The 25,919-nt window shown below is 40.3% G+C and overlaps 1 non-coding gene across 1 annotated transcript; it reads left to right on the top strand.

The window, feature by feature from the left end:
* Positions 1–4,848: 4,848 nt before the first annotated feature.
* Trnav-aac (transfer RNA valine (anticodon AAC)) lies at positions 4,849–4,921 on the top strand. The gene has a single exon. It is a non-coding gene; the product is annotated as a tRNA-Val (tRNA).
* Positions 4,922–25,919: the final 20,998 nt, after the last annotated feature.

Below are 25,919 nucleotides of genomic sequence, written 5' to 3'. Positions count from 1 at the left end.
AATATTTTTTAGTAACTTCTGTGCTCCTTCTATCGTGTGGAATTTTATGATTTGACGTTTAGTAAAAAGTAACTGATTTGAGTAGTTAGAAACTAGCCTATTCTTTCCTTTACTGTCAGCCGAGAGAAGCATTGCAAACAGCTCAGGAACCAGAATGCAACGTTGCATCAATTATGATCAATTTGCATCCATTAACCAATCGAACTGCATGCGGAACCATTTGTCTACAATGACGAATGATCGCAAGCGGTCAGCGTTTCATACATACATACAGGACCCCTATTTTCTTTATTTATGTCCCTCGGTAGTTCTATACGAATACAAACGATTTTCTATACAGGTAATACAAAATCGTTTCATGCGGAAAGCCACGGGAGCTCCGTGGTTCCTTCGCAATCAAAATCTGCACATTGACCCTAGGCTGCACATTGAACCATTGCCCAATGGCTCAAGTTAGCTTCAAAACGTTTTTTCGATTATGCTCCTCACCACCCAAATCCCCTGGTTAGTTGCAGCTTCCGAATACATACTGAAAAGTATCGGCGTCCGAAGAACGTAATATACGATCCCGACGACCCGATTACTCTAGCCATAGAGGCGGCCAATCAGCTCGCGACACCAAACACTAAAACACTTTAATGTCGTACGGCATCTTGCTGTGGGGTCATGCTGCAGATATGAACAGCATTTTTGTTCTGCAAAAGCGAGCCATTCGGGCGATTTACAAATTGGGACCCAAGATGTCACTTAGAAATAAATTTAAAGAAATTAATATTTTAACTTTGGCATCACAATATATCTTTGAAAACTTAATATATGTAAAAAAACATATACGATTATTTGCAAAAAATAGCGATCGGCACATTGTTAATACCAGGAATAAAAATAAACTTGCTTTACAAGTCAGTCGATTACATAAGATTACTAAATCTTTTAAGGGGCAATGTATACGTTTTTACAATAAGATTCCCATTGACATTCAGAATTTGCCTTTCAACTGTTTTAAGACAGTAGTTAAACAAAAACTTTACAAAAAAGGTTATTATAAAGTTAGTGATTATTTAGAAGATATGAATGCATGCGATTAACTGTCTGAGAACTGATATTAGGCAGCTAAATTACTCAATTGTATACCAATATTTTATGTTTTATGTTTATTTTTATTTTTTTAAAGAACGTCTAGGGCCCTGTGCCGAGGTTTTTCTTGCAGCTTCTTTTCCCCGGCTATACAGGTTGTGAGAAGCTGCAGTAGTTTTAGGCGGATGAGACGTTCGTTATGTAAAATTGACGATTCAAAGTGTAACTATGTTACCTACTGAATAAAGATATTTTTGAATTTGAATTTGAAAACCCCGATACCGACCCCGCCGGCGTGGTCCCACTAGGGTCGATTAATTCTTTCAAATATTCTTCCTCTCAGACGACGCCCTGAGCCGAGGTTCGCGCCCAGCTGGGCATCCTCAGGCCTGTTGTCTTACATTAATATAAATATGTCACGTAAAATAAATAGGATGACGGGTTAAATGGTACATATCCTATCATTGCCACAAATCACGCAAGGCTCGAATTCAAATCGTTTTATTTGCGTCCTAAATTATGCACGGAATTTGTACACAGGTATTTTTTATTAAAAAATCTTTTTAATTCTGGCCACCACATTGTAGCCAAACGTCAACCTGTTGCTTTGTTATTTACCATTAGGGTGACCATACACATTCTGAAGGTCTAACGATTTCCGGGACAAATAAAAAAGTCTTAGGCGCCTGTACAGTCATGAGCAATATAATGTACACACTTTAGGACTCTGTCGCACTAATATATTAGACATTTAGTGAGACTTACAGTTCAATTTGTCAAAAAAAGTTAATGTGACATGGTACCAAAGTGTATACATATTAATGCTCGTGACCGTACGGGCCGTAGTTTACAGCTCGCACAGTCTTGAAGTTAGTTGTGGTTAAGTTGTAGTTCTATCAGTTTGATAGGGGAGTGCACGGAAGTTAAGTTCAAAGGAAACACATACGTATTGTCACTTTCGATGTTTATTGCACACTAATCACACGATACAAGTAAATGCGCGACCACGGAAAATATGTCGCCGAGTCCGCAGAAATATGTTAAGGTATTGTACCGTACAGTGCCTTAACTCATCATCCCCGTAGCATTATTCCGTGGAGCTTACACATAGTTGGCGAGTGCACTAGACAGCTCTGCCTACCCTTTCAGGAATATAGGCGTTATGCTATGTTATCATCATTATCCCGTTTTTCACAGTGTCCGCTTACCTAAACTGAAGATTTGACAGGTCCGGTTTTTTACAGAAGCAACTGCCTGTGACCTTCCAACCCGCGAGGGGAAAACCAGCCCAATACAGGTTATGTCACTTACCTCCGAGTGCGGTTTGTCGTAGTGAGTTTGGTGCGAGATCAGATGATTCCGAATATTCCGATATCAAATACGTAAACAAGCGGCAAAGAAAGAGGGTAGGCAGATATGTCTGCCCGTAGAAAATTATAGATCTATCTACTCCACTCCAATCTCATCAGTCATCCCGAGATCATGGCACTTGCAACAGTGTCGAAATATCGGGAGTCTCATATCCCTGATTTAAACGCGGTAAGAACCCGTCATTATGTGTTTTAATTGTGATAATAACCGCGTAAACCTAAAACAATTTTAAAATACTTATCAAAAATCTGTGATATAGCGAATTACGGTATTTTTTTAATATAGGTAACTCTTGTAAAGGCTTGGGTGGTACGTTAAATTAATTTATATACCCAGATAGCGGCAAAGACACCACTAATTAAAGACTTAAAGACATCTCTATGAAAATGTCCGGGAAATGTCCCATTGATCTTGAATGTATGGCAACCCTATTCAACGTGCGCAACAGTGGCCGGTGTATCGATCGATCATCCTGTCAGCGATCAAGATAACATGCGTGTACACATACTTACGCGCTGGCCCCTTCGACGGGATGTTAAGGGACCTTATTGCCCCTAGTACTTAACTATAATCGTTACTAAATTTTGTACCGGGTGAGAGCCCTCAGCGCTCCCCATTTGTCCGGCCAAGTAGTTAATGCCATCATAAATCATAAACAGCCTATTATATGTACCACTATTGGGCAACCTTTGGGTTTGGAGCATACTCCGCCACGCTGCTCCACTGCGGGTTGGTGAAGATGTTTATACGGCTAATAGCCAACGGACCAGCGGCTTAACGTGCCTTCTGAAGCACGGATTATCTCACTTTTTTCGGACATTCAGGTGATTCAAGCAAACAAACAAACAAAGTGATATTGACAATGTCCCCATCAGGAATCGAACCCGGCCCTCCAGATCGTGAGCCTAACACTCTAACTACTAGACCACGAGGCTGTTGGTTAATGCCATTTGTGAATCTACAAACGGTTATTAGCCGTAGCATTCACCAACCCGCATTGGAGCTGCGTGGTGGAGTATGCTCCATACCCCTCCGGTCCATTGAGGGGCGGCCTGTGCCCAGCAGTGGGACGTATTAGGCTGCTTATGTGGCTCAGAGTCCAATTAAAATCCAAACCCCATAGATACCTATTGTATATGGAAATCTGGGCCGCAGGCTATGTGAGATAATTATAAGATTACTATGTGGGTCTAGATAGGTCCACATAGTTACGCACCGTCAAAAGGATCTGTCTGACGACAACTGTCACCTTTAACGGCTCGGTAGATGCGCGTGCGCCGGTGACGTCACACACACGTCAGCGGTGCTCATTGCACTTGTAGGGTACTTTAGTCTTATTATAATATACACACATATAAGTTCACGACTATATCCCAATTGGGGTAGGCAAACGTACGATAAGCTGCAAAAGTCCAATCAGTTTCTTGCAAAGTAATAAATTCACTGGTTGCACTTAAGACCTCGGGCCGCGCGCGGCACGAATTATATTGAGCGCTTCAACCAATAAACGATACGAATGCTATCTATCGTCTCTATCTAACTCGATATAATTCGCGCAGCGCGCGGCGCGGTTGTCATACAGACCCGGCTGGTTACATTATCGTCTCTGTAATAGACCAAAACCACCTATAAAAACACAAATTTTATAGTTATGACAATAATGGTTCATAACTTCACCACTGTTTACAAATAATTCGCTGGGCACAGTGACTGAACTTTTACTTTTTGATTGTAGGTACATCCATCGCAAGATGAACTAAGTAACCACACCTCACAGCTTTATCACCACAGATCAGTTAGACCATTGTGATAGGTGGTGAGTGAAAACTGCATTTGCGATGAATTAATAACTCATTGGTGCAATTCATAAAAACCGACAATGGGATTGCTTCGTTTTTTGTCGTGACTTGTGACAGAATATTACCTAGCCGGACAAATATGGAGAGCGCTGAAGGCTCTCACCCGATACAAAATTTAGGACAACAGACTTGAGGGTGCCTAGTTGGGCGCGAACCTCGGCTCAGGGCGTCCGTCGGCGTCCTCTAAGAGGATTTATACTTGAAAGAATTAATCTACCTTAGTGCCGATAGCGATAAGGCAAATACCCGGAATCGACGTTTGGACTAAATGAAGTCGGTTAAAAATAGGAACCTTTTTGTATTTTTATGTTCTCGCAAATAAATTGATTTGATTTGAAAAAAGAACACGATCAGCTGTCTTATAATTGATATCGTAAAAACATCATAAGCATCTTTTTTTTTATTACATTTTGATGCGTATAAAAAACGTAATATGTATTATTTAAATTAATTATAACTGTAACACAACCAACAGCAAGTGAGTTATGTATAATAATGATATCACTGTACTTTAACCATTATTTCAAACAGGCAGGCATCGGTTTCCGTGGTGTAGCGGTTATCACATCTGCCTAACACGCAGAAGGCCCCCGGTTCGATCCCGGGCGGAAACATGGCTTTTTGTAATTTTTTCATTCACTTTTCTTTCATTTTATTTCTATCAACACGCTTTTTCTTCTTGTATCTTCGTTTAATTCAAATTATAATATTTTTATTGTCTTTAATTAAATAATTATGATTTTCAATATTCTGTAATAAGTTATTTACTGCCATCTGTTGACTTTTATGTGAACTACATACACGACATAGGTTGCAGAAACACTACATGACGAGCTTATTTTCTACTCAGCACTAGATGGCGCTACTACATATTATTGTATAGTACATCTACTTGTCACTAGATGGAGGAACTAGTATAATTCCAATGACTTAATTTACCTGTGGCTGTAACTTTTACTTATTAAAATTAATTAAATAGTGTTATGTTTAAACCACCCACGGTTGAGTAATTTAATTTCTATAGTAAAGTAGGAAGAAAAAGAATACGAAAGTGAGACACCACCTTGAGTAAATTATATAATTATTTGCCTATAGTACCCACTAATATATGCTAAATAGCCCAATATACATAAGATCACGCCTATTTACCGTTGGGGTAGGAGAGATGGCTCATCTTATTTGGAAGTTTATTGCGACAAAAAAGAGTGTTTCCGTTGATGTCTTTTATATACATAACAGTAGCTCACAACTGTATAAGCGTTACCCTTATCCTTCCGATGGATGTACCTCTGACTACCCCAATTGGGATGCCGCAAAGGGTAAGCGTATTTCTATTAATAATAAAATTATGTCTCGGGTCTATGGAGTCCCGGACTTTTGGAAGGCGCGCGTGGGGCCGAAGCCAACACGTAGAGACCCCTTAAGACAAATTAAATATAATAAAATGTTTTATTATTAATCAGTCATCATCATCAGCCGTACGACGCCCACTGCTGGGCATAGGCCTCCCCCAAGGATCTCCAAAACGATCGGTCCTGCGCTGCCCGCATCCAGCGTCTTCCCGCGACCTTCACCAGATCGTCGGTCCGCCTTGTAGCGGGCCTACCCACTGAGCGTCGTCCGACACGTGGTCGCCATTCCAGAACCCTTCCGCCCCAGCGGCCATCGGTATCAGTATCATCATCAGGCATTAATCAGTCAATGAATGGAATTAGTTCAGAGACATCGATTTCAGTATCACTGACTTCTCACTTATCGGACAAGCACTTATTTTTATTTTTCAATAAGATTTTCAATGTTAATGTCTGATTGGCGAAGAGCCCTAACATACGTAACATAAACAGGCTATATACGTCCCACTGCTGGGCACAGGCCTCCCCTCAACCGGAGGGTGTATGGAGCATACTCCACCATGCTGCTAATGTCATTATTATTATTATTAGCCCACTTGTTATAAAAATTCGAATCTAATTTAACGTTAATTAATAAGGAATAATACTACGTACGTATGGAACGGCAACTCGCCGCTCCCATCTAGCTTTACCAGCCTCCCCCCCCTCGGTTTAGGTTTGAATCATAATGACGTCAGACATCACACACACACACACACACACACACACACACACACACACACACACACACAGATGCGGTGTAAAACGAGGTATTTTTTATGAAGACGTATCCAATTGACAGACAAAGGTTGCTTTTTTTTTAAAAAAACATTAAAACATCACAAAAACATATCAGATATTAAACTCCCGACTATATCCCAATGGGGTAGTCAGAGGTATATCCATCGTAAGATGAACTAAGTATTCACCTAACACACCAAAAAACAATGAAAAATATACCTAAATTGTCCCCCAAGTACTAGGACTAAATAAATCTCTAATACGTTCACGCTAAGTAGGTACGTTCATGAGCATCATGTACCCTCTTTAGAACCCTGTCGCATTAACATATTTGACATTTAATAAGGCTTACAGTTCAATTTGTCAAAAACGTTAATGTGATATGGTACTAAAGCATGGTCATAATAATGTTTCTGGTTATACCTTCCATCCCTTTTCCTTGCAAATCAAAGGCCTTCGCTTATCAGTCATATGGAGGGGTTCTTTGCTTTTTTATCACTATCAGTCAAAGTAAAGGCTAGATTTAGCACTAGGTACCTAAACAGTGTATTTACCTCTGAATATAAGCGCACGGTAGAGCGGTGACAAACATAACATAACATAACAAATACTTTATTGCACAAACAGGAAAAAACAAAAAACAAAACAAAAGAGAAATAGAATTAGTACAATAGGCGCCCTTATTGCTAAGTAGCAATCTCTTCCAGGCAACCAAACAAAGACAAAGACAAAGTTCTCGAAAACGCAATTCTTTTATTTTATTAATTTGAAAGAAAGAAAGTATTTATTATTATAGGACGCGACAGTAACAATATAAACACAGTAGGAAAAAAAAACTTACACAAAATCACATATTAACAGAAACATAAAAGGAACAGAAAAAAAAATTAATATCTTTTTTTTCGTTATTTGTTACTCGACAAAATCGAGGTGTATGTTTGACCGCTATGTATTTATGTATATGTAAGAAGAAATTAGGTATATTTCTCCGAAATTCTTCCAAATAGCGATACTTAGGAGATAGCCCAGTTGGTAGAACACTTGTCTCTCACTTTGAGGTCGCTGGTTCGAATCCAGCATAGGCCTAATCCAATGATTATCGAATTTAAAGCACATAGTAACGGGTTCTTACCGCGTTTAAATGGGGATACGAGACTCCCGATATTTCGACACTGTTGCAAGTGCCATGATTACGGGATGACTCATGTTATGTGCTTTAATTATGATAATAACCGCGTAAACTTAAATCAATGATTATCGAATTTGTTTTCGAATTTATGTTTGGATCATAAATGATTATCACGTACTTAACATCGTGAGGAAACCCACGTATCCGAGAAATGCATTTTCGGAGGTATGTGACCTATGCTGTATTGGGCTGGTTTTCCCTTCGCGGGTTGAATGGTCAGACAGGCAGTCGCTTCTGTATAAAACCGGACCTGTTAAATCTTTAGGTTAGTTAAGAAGACGGACTCTGTGGAAAACGGGATAAAGCTAGGGAGATGATGATATTGTTAATCCCATACGTTACACCTTCAATAAGTTCAACGACATAATGGTGCTAATTCCTGTAAATACCATCTAATTTTATTTTAAGTTATATCTGTCATTTTCTCTTCTTCTTCTATCGTGTGGATTGTGAGGTGAATTACCAACCCCATCAACCCTGGTGTCAGAGTAATTACTGAGCCGCCATAGCCCCCTGACATGACACCTCCAAATTTTACTTTAAGTTATACCTGTCATTTTCTTATCCACCGAAAAGGAAAGGGACGGGTAATCGACAAGCATAAAATTTATGGAACACACAAATCTAAATCAACCGTCTTTAAATTGGCTAATAACCCGACTAAATTAAGTTTTCATACCGGCGAGATACATTTTTGATTCGCCCGGGTTACTCATTAATTTACTCATTCTTCCTAAAATTAAGAGCTGTCAAGCATCCGTCCCTTTCCTTTTCGGCGGATAAGAAAATGACAGGTATAACTTAAAGTAAATTATGTCTGCAGGAATCGGGGCCATTATACTTATTAGAACTTGTCAACGTGTTTCAACATTCATGTTCGCAATGATTTCTTTATGCACCGTTGCACTTTTATCAGACATTGCATTTTTATCGTCCATTGATCTGCGAGTTTTTTTTCCTGAAAATGCGCGTACGATAACGGATGATAAACATTTGCAATAGCAAAGTTACTCATTTATCATGCAATATATCTTTTTATTTTATTTTTCCTGATTCATAACCTATCATGTTGGTGTAACAGTAAATAAACACATAACATAAAACATACATAAACTGCCTATATACGTCCCACTGCTGGGCACAGGCCTCCCCTCAATCAACCGGAGAGGGTATGGAGCATACTCCACCACGCTGCTCCACTGCGGGTTGGCGTGAAGCTATGTTATGCCCAGCAGTGGGACAGTGTGCTTGTTACCTCAGAAGTAGGTTGGTGACATAACGGTGGCCAGGAAACGCTACAGTATTCTGATTCTTCTCATTTTGCACGGGTTGCGCAAGCGCACTTTTAAGTCTCTATTATACAGCCTGTTCTGTTTTATAATGGTCTTTTATAAGAGTTGAACAATACTAAGAGAAAATATTAAAGAATATAAATATACTTTAAAAAAGTTATTGTTTTGTTTTTGTGTGTGGCGTCCTTTTACAATAAACTACTTCTAAAATTATTTTTGCTTCTACGCTGTTCTGGGAGCAAATAAAAAACATAGAAAACGTTCAGCTGCTTGTCTTCCCGGGCATGTCGTAAAAACCGACAGAGGGATTGTGTCCTCCAACATGATGGACTAATGTTATGGGCGATAGGCTGATCACTTATCACCATAAGGTTCATCATATCCAGCTTACGACATCGTATCAACAGTGGCTGCAAGTTGTCTTTGATTACTTGTGGCTCTGCCCACCCCAGTAGGGATTACGGGCGTGAGTTTATGTATGTATGTATGTAATATTATTTTACTCACACTTTTCACACACATTTCAGTCTTCACACAATCCATCCACACTTTCTTAGCAAATGCTTAAATAAATTTAAACGACCGATAAATTCAACTACACGCCATAATGGTTACCAGGTTGCTAGCCAATTAGACACAATCAACCACCTAAAAAAAGAACGCTAAACATAAAAACCCAATTTAAAATCGCAGCACAATTACATTTTCAATAACAACAACAAAAAAAAGACTATCGCGTGCAATAATCAGCCTGTACATAGCTTAGTTTCGCGTTCCGGTCTACTTCACCACTTATGTAACCCCCTGTAGATGTGGCAACTGGTTTCCATCTGTAACGGTCAAAAAGCGAGGGTTTCTCCACTGGATACCCAGTGGAGAAGGGGTGGAGAATGATGATGGAGTTTGTTTATGTAGTTAATTTTGTTTTACTGCAAATAAATTATTCTCATTATCCCGTTTTTCACAGGGTCCGCTTACCTAAACTGAAGATTTGACAGGTCCGGTTTTTTACAGAAGCGACTGCCTGTCTGACCTTCCAACCCGCCAAGGGAAAACCTGTCCAATACAGGTTAGGTTATCTCCGAAAATGCAATCGGGAATATGGATATCCTCACGATGTTTTCCTTCACCGCTGAGCACGTGATAATCATTTATGAAACATAAATTCGAAAACAAATTCTATAATCATTGGTTTAGGCCTGTGCTGGATTCGAACCTGCGACCTCAAAATGAGAGGCGAGCGTTCTACCAACTGGGCTACCACGGCTCACAAATAACTTATTGAAATTGAAAAATATTATGCCGCAGATGGCATTAACTACTTGGCCGGCCAAATGGGGAGCGCTGAAGGCTCTCACCCGGTACAACGTTTAAGACAACAGGCCTGAGGGTGCCCAGTTGGGCGCGAACCTCGGCTCAGGGCGTCGTCTGAGAGGAAAAATATTTGAAAGAATTAATCAACCCTAGTGGGTCGATAGCGATAAGCGCTGAATGAGGGAAATCGTCGACCACGCCGGCGGGGTCGGTATCGGGGTCCTGAAGTGTTTGGTGTCGCGAGCTGATTGGCTGCCTCTATGGCTAGAGTAATCGGGTCGTAATGAAATTATACGTATCCTATAAAATCCATCCAAATCGTTGGTGGTCAATTTGAATGACTAATTTAAAAGGAAATAATTCTTTAATTACATTGTATTTTACTTGAAACGCTATACGATATCATCATTTTACATCCATTGTCACATGATGTGTCCATAATTATGGAATGTGCTGATTTGGACAAGTGAGTGTTCATTCATGAGAACGTTATTTATGGAACTAGCGACCCGCCCCGGCTTCGCTCGGGTGCAATGCTGAGGAAAAAAAACGAAATTATTTACGACATCGCATTGAAAACCTCAAAAATAACAGTATTTCTCCACTATTTAATGGATGTTAATATACATATAAACCTTCCTCTTGAATCACTCTATCTATTAAAAAAACCGCATCAAAATCTGTTGCGTAGTTTTAAAGATTTAAGCATACATAGGGATATAGGGGCAGAAAAAACGACTTTGTTTTATACTATGTAGTGATATATACGTATATAATTGTGGCCATCTTAGAATTGATCATTCGATCGATTATAATAATCAATCAACTTTTAAATATAATCAACACCAGCGGTATATTACTAATTTTACGATATAATTGCCAACGTTTGGCCATATCATAAAGTAATCATGCATTTAGTTGTTCATATCGTTAAAATATTGTGTTCATTGATTTGGCCAAACTACATCATGATGTGGCCAACGAATGATATTTTATTTCATGAAATATGACCATTTCATAAAATGGTAAGATCTGGCCACGACGTATACACACCAATTCTTCGCCAGCTATGTTCAAGCCCCGTGTAATAGCGGCGAGCCTATTGCTATTAACCAAGCACAAATCCTGAATACCAATGGGGGCTTTCCAGGCCAGGTTCCTTAACAAATATACAGATGGCGCTTTACAACGTTACGTTACATAAGAACGTTTCTTTTATACACGGCTCAACACTAAGTTCTTCTTCTCATCGTATGGGTAGTGACGTGGAATACCAGCCCCATCAACCCTGGTGACAGGGTCATGATTGTAATGATTACTCACTTGCATCAGTAAATAGTAACCAGGACCACGCTTAACGTGCCTTCCGAAGCACGGATCATTTTACTTCCGGACAATCAGGTGATCAGCCTGTAGTGTCCTAACCAAACTAGGGAACACATAGTGATTTTTGTGACATGCCCCAACCGGGATACCGGGGTCATGCAGTTGCAGTTGGTTGGAGAGATTTCCGCGGGAGGCTGCGCCGGCGCCGGTCGGCGACCGCGGCCTTGCACGTGCACTGAGTATACACGCACTGCTATTTGGATATAATTTTCCATCCAAGTAAATAACTTAGACCTAGAAATTTAAAGCTCATGTGAAGGTCACTTTATGATAAATAGCTCACTATAGACTTAATGATTGATCATAAATGATTATCACGTGCTCAGCGGTGAAGGAGACATCGTGAGGAAACCCACATTCCCGAGAAATACATTTTCGTAGGTATGTGACCTAACCTGTATTGGGCTGGATTTCCCTTCGCGGATCGGTAGGTCAGACAGGTACTCGCTTCTGTGAAAAACCGGACCTGTCAAATCTTCAGGTTTGGTAATCGGACTCTGTGAAAAACGGGATAATGCTAGAGAGGTGATGATAAGGTTAATGATAAAAATGCCTGGTATCGAATGTGTTCCTGTAGTTATTAAATAACTTATAATGTATATTGTATACCTACATTGATTTGATAGATGTGTTGCTGTTGCAGTTTCTTGTCACTTCTTCTCCTCAGCATTGGCGTACCGGTAAAAAAAAGAAAAGAAAGGAAAACATGAAACAGTGGGACTAGAGCCCTGTGCTGGGAGGTTTTCTGGCCACGTCTTTCCCTCAGCGTTACAGATTCCGATGTGGTAGTAGTTTTACAGCTAGTTACATAATATGTAATTTAATTTTTTTGACGTTCAAAGCCAATTTTGAAAAATAAATATTTTTCAATTTTTTTTTGACCGGTACGACTCGCCGCTGCTGAACCGCTGGGTGCGATTGCACGCTGTTACATAGCTGCCCGCGGCTTCGGTGATTCGGGCCTGTCCCATGTAGCTTATTTTTATGTTGTCGTCTTTCAAATCTGTTGCTTATACTAGGTTAAGCTTTTTGTTACTAACAAAATATGGATGAGTTTCCGAAATAAATATCTTGAATTAGAATTACTAGAAAAAGATCAATATTCAATCTGCGTCACCCAGTGTCTGTACTTGCGCGTGCGTCGGTCGGTGCGTTGACACCGCGGATGCAGTTTTCGGTGATTGAAGTCGCGTTCAGATCTGACAGGCATTTACCATGAACATTTATGTATCTTTGAATAGAATAGTGGAAATTGACAGTAATATGATTAAACGTGGGTACCAATGGGCCACTGGACATAAAGACCTCCGTGGTCCAGTGGTTAAGCGTTAGGCTCACGATCTGGAGGTTTCGCGTTCGATTCCCGGTGGGGATATATCACAAAAATTACTTTGTGGTCCCTAGTTTGGTTAGGACATTACTGGCTGATCACCGCATTGTCCGAAAGTAAGATGATCCGTGCTTCGGAAGGCACGTTAAGCCATTGGTCCTGGTTACTACTTACTGATGTATTAAGTAAGTAATCGTTACATGAGCCATGTCAGGGGCCTTTGGCGGCTCAATAGTAACCCTGACACCAGGGTTGATGAGGTTGGTACTCCGCCTCACAACCCACACGATAGAAGAAGACTCTCTCCGTTCCCTACCAGCGCTGAGCTAGGTTTACCTCACCCCCTCGGTCTTACTTCACTCTTCAATCGTATAGGCGATTCAGACGTTACACACACAGATGCGCGTGTACGATAACGTCAATGTTTAGTACTCGAGTGGGACAGATATTGGTAGGGGAGCCCTGAAAACCCAAACTCCTCCGATTGATTGAGGGGAGGCCTGTGCCCAGCAGTGGGGCGTATATAGGCTGTTTATGTTTATGTATTCTCATCTGACTGTCTTCCCTCATTTGTCTATATAACCTGTCAGTCAACAGCCAGTGCAAGGACCGGTCCTTCACCTCGGTGAAAGTAAGGCGTTTCGTTCGTTCACTTTTCGGGAACCGGATGGCGTGGAGTCGACCGGGAGTTAGTGTTTGAAAAATATTTGACAACTTTATTTATTTTAATTTTAAAACCATAATTCATCTTAGGTACTTGAATTTCATAAACTCATAATGATAGAATAGTGTTTAGTGGAAGGTGCAATATTTATATACCTTTTTAGAAAAAAATAAATTAATTTCTATTTTAATTCTGTCTAAAAATGTTTCACGGATGTAAATTTATACGATAAAACGCACTAAGTACTTATAATAATATAATATAGTTATAGTACATGGAAGAGTTTTATTTATTTAAAACTAAAAATTTTTTCCTAAAACTAGTGCATGAATAATCTATTTTTTTTCTGTATTTATCTGATAGCATAAAGATTTGAATACAGGTAATAAGGACCTAAAAAAATGGGTTTTATGTGATTTTACATGTATAAAAGCAGTTATGTACAAATCGGCAAACATTTTTTTTTTAAAAAGTAATTTCCTTTTGAAACAAAAAAGTACTAAAGTCATCTCCACGTCATTCCTTGTGCCAAACCTCAAGGTGAGTCGGAAGAAAGCTTGGAAAGCGACAGTGGAATGCCCGCGTCCCATCCCGTGCCTCCAGGGCTTCGGATGAAAATGAATAAAAGATGATACTTTTTTTAGGAAATGCATTCAAATTGGTCGTTACTTTTTTTTTTCAAAGGGAAATTAGAGGGTTTTTTCGCCGTGCGTCTGTTGGTTTTGATTTATGAAGTTGGTAAAGACTATCTGAAGTTTATAAGCGCTAATAGCCATTGTTTTTGAAAACTAATCGTAAGGAGCTCGGTGGCGCAGCGGTAAACGCGCTCGGTCTGCGATTGTTGAAGTTAAGCAACTTTCCGATCTCAAGTCGAGGTTGCATTCCCTAATCGTAAGCCAAAGGCTCTAAGCACTAGACCGCGGATGCTGTATATGTTATGGGATACAATTTATCTGGGCTTAATTACTGTACCTCAGCAATTGCTCATCATTCCGATCCTTGGTTTAGACCATGGTATAAAAAGACCAGGTATGCTCAATCCTGTGACAAGCCGCCGTTGCTAGACCTTGATGACGTAAGTGTTACCATTAAATTGGTATAGATCTCCAACATTCCAAGGACGTAAATTTTATTATTGATAATTAAGAGAATTAAGTACTGACTAAGGTATTTAATGACTACTATTTTTCACATATATAAAAATCATTAAAACTGTGCGTAATTCTTTTACTAGAAGTACAAAATTAAAAACATGGGACGTGGGTAATTTATTTTTTACGAAATGGCAACACGTCAGCTGGGCTAACTTTGAAATGTTAGCTGTCACTTTTGAGCATACCTGGTTTTCTTATACCATGGTTGAGACTACGATAAAACTGTGATGAAACGAATGGCCTCTTGGTTACATCACTAACAATGCACGGAAGATATGAAAATAGGTGTTATTTACCTGAGAAGTAGGGCTATCGATTAGATTCCTGTTTGGTTTCCATGATAACCTTGTTCGGAGAACGCATGCCATCGCCTTGTCACAGGTTCCTATCCCGTCTCTAACTATAAACCACAGAATTTGACTTCTATCGTGTGGGTTGTGAGGTGAATTACCAACCCCGTCAACCCTGGTATCAGGGTTACTATTGAGCCGCCAAAGGCCCCTGATATTGCTCATGTAACGACTACTTACATCAGTAAGTAGTAACCGGGACCAACAGCTTAACGTGCCTTCCGAAGCACGGATCATCTTACTTTCGGACAATCAAGTGATCAGCCTGTAATGTCCTAACCAAACTAGGGATCACAAAGTGATGTTTGTGATATGTCCCCACCGGGATTTGAACCCGGGACCTTCGGATCGTGAGCCCAACGTTAATTTGACTTTAAAAGGTTGAATTCATGTTTGAATCATAGATAATTGATATCAAGAAAAGAAAGAAAGAAAGAAAGAAACATTTATTATTTAACACAGGACAGAAACCACACGGAAATCAATAAGTAGTATCACGGGGTTTTCAGGACTTGTCCCCGGTTAATTGAAATAAGCTCGGCCCAAGAGCCCAACTAAAGATACTTAAACATAGCTGGCGCTGAGTGGGTGTACTTTGCACCTCTGCCTACCCCTTCGGGAGTACAGGCGTGATGCTATGTCGATTTTACGTGATGATTTTTAACGTCATCCATAAATAGGTACTAATTTAATTGATCACTTCCTCTTGTTGAGTATAGCAATTGATTGCTTTAGGTACATAATTTCATTGTTTGTCTTCAATTAGTAATGTAAATGTATGCAAATTGGAATTTTATAGATTACCCGGTCGTTTGTTACCCGACAGGGGCGAAGCAAAAAGGAGGGTTATGTGTTTGACCGCTGTCTCCCCAGACACTTCATACAAAAAGTCTCATTTTCCACAGAGAATACACGTTGACGTTATCGTTAACGCGCATCTTTGTTTGACGTTAGACGCCTTACGATAGAAGACTAAACTATGTCCAAGAGGGGGTGAGGTAAACCTAGCTCAGCTGCTGGTGAGGAGCGGAGAGTTGCCGTTCTATACTTAGCATTATTTCTGATACTAAGATGATCCGTGCTTCGGAAGACACTTAAAGCCGTTGGTCCCGGTTACTACTACTGATGTAAGTGAGTAATCGTTACATGAGCCATGTCAGGGGCCTTTGGCGGCTCCATCATAACCCTGACACCATGGTTGCTGAGGTTGGTAATCCACCTCACAACCCACACGACAGAAGAAAAGATTTCCACGTGATATTAACTCAGAATCATGATCGGAATCATCCATTTTAGTATTCGTTACAATGTCACTAACTTCGCATTGTATTTTTAAAACTTACAAAATATAAGTGATTTATAAATCGTGGTTTTCTTTCATCGTTTCTACCACACCTCGGCCCTTCAGCCCAACAGAAGTTGTACATGGTTACAAAAAAAAATGTGACTCTGGCCACTCCATTAGGGATAACTGTCGTGACTATACTTATGTGTGTATGTATGTAAATTCGCACTCACCGCACTCATACGGCACAGAAGTACCAGGGGCCCATAAACTTAATAGAAATTCTTTAACCAACTCACTGGGAACAATCCCACGAGATCGCTCGCATTGGCTCATTGTGTGACCTACGAACCAATTTCTTGTTATCCCTGTCCCTTTCTCATTGTTGTGCAAAGTATATGTTAGACAGAGACAGCATGTGTGCAATTAATTTCGCTGGGAAGTGTTGACTGACTATTAATTTCAGTTTTTAGGTTTGAGGTTTTTCGTACTTTTAGCTAGAAGGTATTTTTTAAGGGATCGGTTTTATTGCGAAATATTGCGTTACTCCTTTTATAGTTATGTACTTACCATAGGTTCATCTTCTTCTGTCGCGTGGGTTGTGATGTGGAGTACCAACCCCATCAACCCTGGTGTGAAGGTTACTATTGAGCCGCCAAAGGCCCCTGACGTGGCTCATGTAATGACTACTTACTTACATCAGTAAGTAGTAACCGGGACCAGCGGCTTAACGCGCCTTCCGAAGCACGGATCATCTTACTTTCGGACAATCAAGTGATCAGCCTGTAATGACATAACCAAACTAGGGACCATCGGGAATAGAACCCAGGACCTCCGGATCGTGAGCCCAACGCTTAACCACTGAACTCATTGGATCTCATTGTACAACTTCTGTTGGGATGAAGGGCTGGTATGTGGTGGAAACACGATGAAAGAAAACCACGATTTATTGGTAGCATTATCACTTATATTTTACAAGTTTTTATATAAAAAAAAAGATGACAGCTACATAGAAGGTTGTGAACACTTATCCATCCTAGGTCTTCAATACCAAGTTGGGCAAATTTTCTTCTGGTGACCTTTAGCTCTGCCTAGAATAGAATAGAATAGAAATAGTTTATTATGAAATTATGCCTACTAGAGTGAGTCTGTATAAATTTCTAAACAAAGCGTAAAAAGATGTAAACATGGCGAACCAATTCCTTACTTTCTAACCCGCTCCGTTTAAGGCTCGCAAAAATGTTCCACGACCATTTAAAGTTAAAGACCAAACCCATACAGAGATCGTGTCAAAGTGATTTCATAACTAACTTGGATCCATCATAAAGCTCTGAATCTCCAGGCGGAACCTACCAGGACTCCATAAACGAAAGGGTCTCAAGACCAACTAGATTTCAAGCAAAACTATCCTTAAAGCACAACAGAAAAAGTACCAAGATTCCTCAACTGACGACGACACACTTTCGTCTTTAGTCATCTACGATTCTCAAAGAGACACGGTTCTAAACGAAACTTTTCTTTCAGACAAAACTAGTTTTACTTAAAGCCTGTCTAAAGTAGAATTTAGCTTGAAGTGTGTACGGTCGATGAGTAGGTGGCATAGCAACCAGGTTGCCCTACAACGGAAAGTGAAAGTGTGCTCGCGGTGGAGGGGCGTTCGGCGCACGAGTCGAATGTAAATGCGGATTTGGGCGTTTGACAAAACGCTTCGTGTTATTGTCATAGTATAGTGAGGAAGATTATTTTTACAATAGATTAAGACCACGAAATATATAAGAGCGATTATTCTTATTAGAACTAGACAGACATCACGCCCTAAAGTCCTGTAGGGGTCACCAGTGTAACAAGTCGTTCTTCTTCTGTCGTGTGGATTGTGAGGTGAATTACCAACCCCATCAACCCTGGTGACAGGGTTATTACTGAGCCGCCATAGGCCTCTGTCATGACTCATGTAACGACTACGTAGTTACATTAGTAAGTAATAACCGGGACCAACGGCTTAACGTGCCTTCCGAAGCACGGATCTTTTTACTTTTTGGACAGGTGATTTTTGATGAGGTGATCAGCCTGTAATGTCCTAACCAAACTAGGGATCACAAAGTGATTCTTCTGATTTGTCCCCACCGGGATTCACAACGCTTAATCACTGAACCACGGAGGCCGTTAAACCAAGTCGTTAAAAGACTAATTCTTCTGCTTCTTATATCGTTTGGGCAGGAAGGTGGATGACCAGCGTTATATCTCTACCTCACACCCTGATAAGGCTCTCTTTAGTCTACGTAAACAAGTAAGGGAGTTGGAAAATCAGACAGGCAGTCGCATCTGTAAAAAACCGGATTTGTCAAATTTGTAGGTTTGGTAAGCGGTCCCTGCAAAAAACAGGGGGGTTAAAAAGACCACATCGAAGCAATTTATCTCATCATCATCATCATCAGCCCATCAACGTCACCACTGCTGGGGCACGGGCCTTCCCTATAGATGGATAGGGAGATCGGGCCTTAAACCATCACGCGGCGCGGGCCCAGTGCGGATTGATGGTTATTAACGACTGCTAATGCAGCCGGGACCAACGGCTTAACGTGCCATCCGAAGCACGGAGGAGCTCGACATGAAAACTTTTTTTTGTGGTCACCCATCCTATGACCGGCCTTTGCGAAAGTTGCTTAACTTCTACAATCGCACACCGAGCGCGTTTACCGCTGCGCCACCGAGCTCCTCACAATTGGTGGCACAATTTATCTAAAAATGCAATATTACTATTTGACATTTCTTGTCATTGCGCACTTAATTTTATATGCTCAAATGTCAAATTTCAATATTGTTTTTTAGATGAATTGCTTATAAGTGACTTTAGCCCCCGAGAATAATGCTAGGGAGAAGCCTGGTATTAAATGTGTTACTCTAGTTATCAAATAACTTGTGTATACCTATATTGATTTAAAAGATGTGTTGCTGTTGCAGTTTCTTGTCATTTCTTCTCGTTTTGCGAAAAGACGTTAATTCAAAAATGTTAAGTTGACCTTCAACAAGTTTGTCTATGATAATAACGCTTAATAAAATTATTCTGAATTAATTAATGATGATCATGGTACATAGATTTTGCCAAATTTATTAATTTGACAAGTGTGTGTCATTAGCGACCACGCGTGTGTGGTAAGCGGACACAGTGAAAAACGGGATAATGCTAGGGGTGAGGGGTGGGGGGGAGAGTATGTCTCACTCGCACGCCCGAGGTATGGTGGCACATGGTAAGAATAACATTTTTATACGGAGTCACAGCCGGACACTTCATACAAACAACCTCGTTTTACACAGACACTACACATTGACGTTATCGTACACGCGCATCTGTGTGTGTGACGTCTAACGCCGTACGATTCAAATCTAATCTATGTTCGAGGGGGGGGGGTGAGGTAAACCTAGCTCAGACGCTGGTGGGGAGCGGAGAGTTGCCCTTCTATACGTAGTATTGTTCCTTATTCTATGACGTAGTGTCCAAGCTGTGCTAGAAGATAGCTCGAGTATTTCCCTTTTTTTTACTAGTATCAAGAAACTGCATCTCTCTATAATTTACAGTCTAAACTATTCAAATCCATTTGAAAGGAATTAAACACTACACTTCCAATATGCAAATGAATTTCGCGAGCAATCCTCAGAATTTCCCAAAGGAATAAAACTAGAATTCTCAATTAAATGAAGAGGGTCTTAATAACAAAGACGATGTTTTCCGATGTAGGGCTGGCAGAGGAAGACCTAGAAGGACGTACATTCACCAAATTGGAGATGCTAGAAAAGGTTCAGTACGATCTACTCTGAACCGGCGTGCGTGTATGAAACGATCGATGAACGTGGACGAAGCAAGGGAAATGTGTCAGGATCGAAGCAAATAGAATTCCATATCGTCTGCTTATCCCGTCGAGCAATAGTCGTGAGTTTATGTACGTAAGCATGTTTTGCGACGTAAAGAGACTAAATATGAGAACTTAATTCGATTATTTAACGTCTAAATTTACATATACACACTAAATAAAAAGAAGTAGATAAGAGAAAAGGACAAAATGAAAAAAAAGAAAGTTAAAGTATTTTATGTATGATCTATCTAAATACTTAGTTTCAGATTACGATGACCAATCTCGTCAACCCTGGTGTCAGGGTTATTATAGATCCGCCAAAGGCCCCTGACATGGCTACGTACTTACATCAGAGTAAGTGTTAGTAACTTACTGATACTAATACTAGGTTATCCTTCCTTTATTACATGGGCCATGTTAAGGTGTCTTTATCTCATTAATAACTTTGACACCGTGGTTGCTGAAGTTGGTCATCCACCTTACAACCAGAAGAAGAAGTCTCTTAGTCAAAATGAGAAGCATAGTTATCAAATAACAGAAGTACTTAGAAACAATCAAATAAAATTAACAGAGGCTTCAGCTGAAGTTGCAAACGATTACGACAAATTTTAATGACTTACATACATTTTTATCACTGTTACAGTCGATTTTCATAACCGTTGGCAACTTGGCAAATGATATTATTCTTCTTGTCTCAGATCATACACAAATTAGTCATAAATATTTACGACAAGTGCATTATTCTACACACATTTTTTTATGTCGTAACAATTGCCAATATTTCTCTAATACTCTCTCGATGAGTCATCAAAAGAATCATTCCATGATAATAATATATCCATAGCGTTATGTAATGACGTATGCGTTATGGGGTGAGAGCCTTTAGCGCTCCCCATTTGTCCGGCCAAGTAATTAATGCCATCTGCGGCAAATCTACAATAAGTCACGTCATAAAAAAATAATATCTCGTGTTATACAGGGTCCGTTTAATAACCTCAAGATTTGACATGTCCGGTTTTTTTACAAAAGCGACTGCCTGTCTGACCTTCCAACCCGCGAAGGGAAGCCAGCCCCGCCAGCACCGCGCAGCTTAGAGCATAGTATAAGGAATATTACAACTCTCCGCTTTCCACCAGCGGCTTATGCCCCTCGGTCTTATCGTATGGACGTCAGACGTCACACACACAGATGCGTAAAATGAGGTAATTTGTATGAAGTGACCGGGTGAACCTAGAAGTTAGGTCACATACCTCCGAAACGTCATCATTCAATGATAATGATTTACGCAATGTATTCTAAGATCCGCTGGAGATTTTCTGGTCAAGTTTTGGAGGAAAGCCGTGTCCCACTTTGAAGGGGTGAGTCAGATAAAAACCCGTTATGATGGCCGAGTGTCACAACGTGGTGCAATGATTGTGAAGAGGTTCATGGTTGAACTTATTGAAAAGTTAAAAATGCCAAGTGCGAGTCGGTCTCGCGCACCGTACCATTCATTAAGTGAAATCTTTTTTTGATAGGTAACGATCATAGGCCTTAAATATTTGTTTTATTTTAATTTTATTACTTAAAGAATTCTTCTGATGACATCATCAGAAATTTGCAACTTAATAAAACAAAAATCGACCTTATTAAGAAATTATTTAGATACTTAATATTATTATAATCAAGCAGATATTTATTTAATTTATTTATTTTGAGGAAGACTTACGGCCATATACATTTTCTAACATAATAGCCAGACAATAACTAAAGGCTAATTACAAGTCTCCACCTAATAGTGGCTAAGTTATTTAACCTTTTACAATCATAAGAATCAAGAATTAAGTAAGTAAGTTAAAGCAGGTTAAGTAAGGTAGGTACAAACACTTGACGTTCTCAAACTAGGGCTAAAAAGTCAGGGCTAATAAGTCACTTGTGTCTCAAAGAAAGTTTTCGCAATTTTTTGTCGCATCATGGATACTTTGGAACAAAACAAGTCTAGATCTAGATATCAGGTATAGAACTGTAACTCTCCGCTCCCCACCAGCGGCTGAGCTAGGTTTACCTCACCCCGCTCGGTGTTACTGTCTTCATTAGTATGGGCGTCTGATTTCACACACAAAAATTTGCATGTACGATAACATCAGTGTGTGCTGTCTGTGCAAAACGAGTTTTTTTTTGTATGAAGTGTCCGGGGTGTCTCAAAAGCCACTGTATAATAACGGTGTGACACACGCCCATGTCGGCGTCGTGTCATACAAGCCGGATCCAGGATGCGCAAGCGACTGCTCTTGCTTTCGTTCGCTTTCTTCGAAACAACTTTTGAGCCAAAATAAAAATGACCGTGACATCATTTTTTAATATTAATAACTGCGTTTTGGGAATTTGGCGACCACTTGACCAGTGTGTAGGTTCAAAGTATGTTGGTTGCAATCCGTCACTGGAAAACATCTCCCGTAAGACCTGGGGCCTGTTTTATAAAACTTACAATTGTAAATTACAACGACAATTTGATGTTCATTACGTAGCTAATATGAAACTGCAAAATATTTGTGATCACAAACTCCGCAATGTACATCAAATTGTCATTGTAATTTACAATTGTAAGTTTTATTAAACAGGACCCAGCGCTGCGGCCTGCGCGGGTCGTCCTCCACACCTTAATGTTATTAACAGTAAATGTGCAGGTATTCTTGAATAATTACTGCCGGGGAGCCGTAGTAGCTCAGTTGGTAGAACGTTTGCCTCTCACTTTGAGGTCGCAGATTCGAACCCAGCACAGGCCTATACCAATAACTGCAGAATTTATTTTGGAATTCATGTTTGGACCATAAATGATTATCACTTGCTCCCCACAGAGGTATGTGACTTAACCTGTATTGGGCTAGTTTTCCCTTCGCGGGTTGGAAGGTCAGACAGGCAGTCGCTTCTGTAAAAAACCGGACCTGTCAAATCTTCAGGTTAGGTAAGCGGACTCTGTGAAAAACGGGATAATGCTAGGGAGATGATGGTTGTTGATTATTTATTCATGCCTTTTTGTTATGTTTAAGTTTGTATTGAGGAGCTCGGTGGCGCAGCGGTAAACGCGCTCGGTCTGCGATTGTTGAAGTTAAGCAAATCGCAAAGGCCGGTCATAGGATGGGTAACCACAAAAAAAAAGTTTTCATCTCGAGCTCCTCCGTGCTTCGGAAGGCACGTTAAGCCGTTGGTCCTGGCTGCATTAGCAGTCATTAATAACCATCAATCCGCACTGGGCCCGCGTGATGGTTTAAGGCCCGATCTCCCTATCCATCCATAGGGAAGGCTCGTGCCCCAGCAGTGGGGACGTTAATGGGCCGATCATGATGATGATGAAGTTTGTATTATGGCATTCTTAACAGAAAAAATAATTTTCTTTCTCCAAGGTATAGTCCTGTTCGGAGAATGTGTTATGTAATAGGGGACGGGCTTATTGCTATTAACAAGGGACAAATGTTGGAAGTCATATGATATCGCGCAATGATCAAATCAAATACACTGTAATGCATAGAAATTTTAATAATCAGAAATGAATGAAAACAACTTCATCGTCATTGCTAATTGTAGGATCCTCCATTCTTATCTACATACATACATACATAAACAGCCTATATACGTCCCACTGTTGGGCACAGGCCTCCCCTCAATCAACCGGAGGGTGTATGGAGCATACTCCACCACGCTGCTCCACTGCGGGTTGGTGGAGGTGTTTTTACGGCTAATAGCCGGGACCAACGGCTTAACGTGCCCTCCGAAGCACGGAATCATCTTACTTTTTCGGACAATCAGGTGATTAAGCCTGGAAAGTCCTTATCAAACAAACGACAATCTCACAAAGTGATTTCGACAATGCCCCCATCGGGAATCGAACCCGGACCTCCAGATCGTGAGCCTAACGCTCTAACCACTAAACCACGGAGGCTGTTTTCCATTCTTGTCTCTCAAAGGCCAATTCTTTCATTTCTTTATAAGACACGACATTCACCTTCTCTTTAATCTGTTCCATGTTAGCTCTTCTTGGTCTTACCTTTCCTCTCTTTCCTTGTAGCTTCCCTTCTATGATGTTTTTAATAAATTCGTTGTGTCTTATTACATGTCCAATCTTCCAATCCAATCCAACATATCCAATCTTGCCTCTTCTCTCCTCAATAACTCAACTCAAACAAAAAGTACATCTTAGAAAGGCGACCTACACAGCTTCTCAATAAATGTTTCTTGTTTCTTGTTTCTTCTTGTTTCTTGACCTTTCCTCTAGAGCGATTATTTATGATCCAAACATGAAACTAAACTGACAAAGTCGAATTCAGTGGAACCCGAGCTGGAATTCAAAGCAGTGACCTCTCAGTGTGCGTTGTTCCAACTAGGCTCCAACGGCTATAGGTATATCCACCACCATCACCAGCCCATTAACGTCCCCACTGCAGGGGCACGGGCCTTCCCAATGGATGGATAGGGAGATCGGGCCTTAAACCACCACGCGGGCCCAGTGCGGATTGGTGGTTATTAACGACTGCTAATGCAACCGGGACCAACGGCTTAACGTGCCTTCCGAAGCACGGAGGAGCTCGAATGAAAACTTTTTTTTCTTTTTTTTTTTGTGGTCAACCATCCTATGATCGGCCTTTGCGAAAGTTGCTTAACTTCAACAATCGCAGACCGAGCGCGATTACCGCTGCGCCACCGAGCTCCTCATAGGTATATACATTCACCAAACTAAACCTATCAAATCCACCAGAAATTCGGTAACCCCAAACCCCTGAAACGTGGGCCACAAAAACAATTGCGTTACATAACTTTGCAAAGTCGGTCAACTCTTGCGCAAGAGAGAAAGGTTGCATAAGATGCTGCCTTAGAGCGAGACGAGATGACGACTTGCGCCATACCAGTGAGTGGCTTGCGAATTTGTAGACTGGACAGCGTTTTGAGAGGGGAAATGGAGGGAAACTTTTTACCTACATTGATAATGAAAATAGGTGTCTGTAGCTTACATTGATTTTTACCGGCTTAAAAAAGGAAGTTAATACGTTAATGTTTAGAGGGGCACGTAGCATTTATAAAAGAGGGTTTTTCTTTTAGTATAAATAAAATTAAGTGACTAATTTTGTAAATTTGGCCGGACAAATGGAAAAAAAACTCTTTTCTGTCATATTTCAAACACGCTCAGTTAAAATCTCAGCAGTTATAACCATGGTGGTGTAGTCACAGTAGTTCTTTGGTTCACCGGCTTTCTTTACAAATAGTTCGATACCGGACTTGCACCAATGAGTTATTAATTTATCTTAAGTGCAGTTTTCACTAATACAGTTGGCTCGACCGTTATAGACGGCGAGCCTTCAGCGCTCCCCATTTGTCTGGCCAAGTAGTTAATGCCATCTACGGCAAATCTACAATAAGTCACGTAAAAAAAAAGAAACGTTATAGACGGCGATAAGGCTCGCCATCCATTACGTGGAACTAACAGAAAGCTCCGTGAAGAGTAGGTGCTTAGTTCATCTTGTGATGGACGTATCTCTGACTACCCCAATGGTGATATATTCCTGAGTTTATATGTATGTACGATGTTTAGTCTGCAAGGAATACTTACTAAGTTTGTTTAAAATGAAAGAAAAGTGGCTGGAAAATATTGGTTTAAAAATATTATAGATAAGCAGAATCTAGCTAAAAATAT

The sequence above is a fragment of the Pectinophora gossypiella genome, chromosome 21 (assembly GCF_024362695.1).
Source record: "Pectinophora gossypiella chromosome 21, ilPecGoss1.1, whole genome shotgun sequence".
NCBI lineage: Eukaryota > Metazoa > Arthropoda > Insecta > Lepidoptera > Gelechiidae > Pectinophora > Pectinophora gossypiella.
This window is presented reverse-complemented; position numbering and strand designations above follow the sequence as displayed.